Genomic DNA, 814 nt, shown 5'->3' with positions numbered 1-814 from the left:
CCAGCCAGACTGCTGGGTGTGGGGGCACAGGTGCTGAGCAGGGCCCACCACCCCTGTACCACTCCTTGCCAGCCTCATGCTGCTGTGCCTGGCCCTGCCCTCCACAGCAGAGCCTCAGCAGCTTTTCCAGTCCCTCTGCAGCCCTGCTGCTGAGGCTGACCTCTTCATTGCCCCATCCCTTCCCAACCAGCCCTACCCAACGGTGCTGCCAGCTGGTGGTGTGGCATGAGGAGGGCACCTGGGTGTTTTTTTTTTAACCAAGATTCTATTTTTTTTAAATTTATTGTACGGTTACTTTTCGGGATTAATTTTAATAAATTAATGCTGGTACCATTATGATGAGGGACAGGGGGGTGTGTGGGTGGGTGCATATGTGTGTCCCCGTGGCTGAGGCCGTGGCTGAGCACAGCCGGGAGGGAACAAATGGGGACAGGGTGCAGCTACTACCACCACTACAGCAAGCACAGCTGTCAGGGCTGCTTGGGCACAGCAACCCGGGGTATGGCCTGGCCCCACTCCCAGCCATGGGCCAGCTGAGCACTCTGACAAATGACAAACTAGGATTGGATGGAGCTTGGATTGTTTATTTAAAATAAACACCAGAAGCACTCAGGAAGAGACAGACTGGACCCAGCTTGGATCCTTCCAGCCAGGTCCTCATCTACCTGAATGTGGAAAAAGTCTGTCTCCTTTCAGCAGAAGGCAGGCTTGGTGCCATCTTGATCTCCACAGTCTGGAAGACAACCTGTGGCTGGACCTGGGAGATGGGGGGTGTTGTGGATTCAGTAGAGATGTATTCCAAGACATGAGGCCG

The sequence above is a fragment of the Acanthisitta chloris genome, unplaced genomic scaffold, assembly GCF_000695815.1.
Source record: "Acanthisitta chloris isolate BGI_N310 unplaced genomic scaffold, ASM69581v1 scaffold27944, whole genome shotgun sequence".
Classification (NCBI taxonomy): Eukaryota; Metazoa; Chordata; class Aves; order Passeriformes; family Acanthisittidae; genus Acanthisitta; species Acanthisitta chloris.
Note: the sequence above shows the minus strand (reverse complement) of the source record.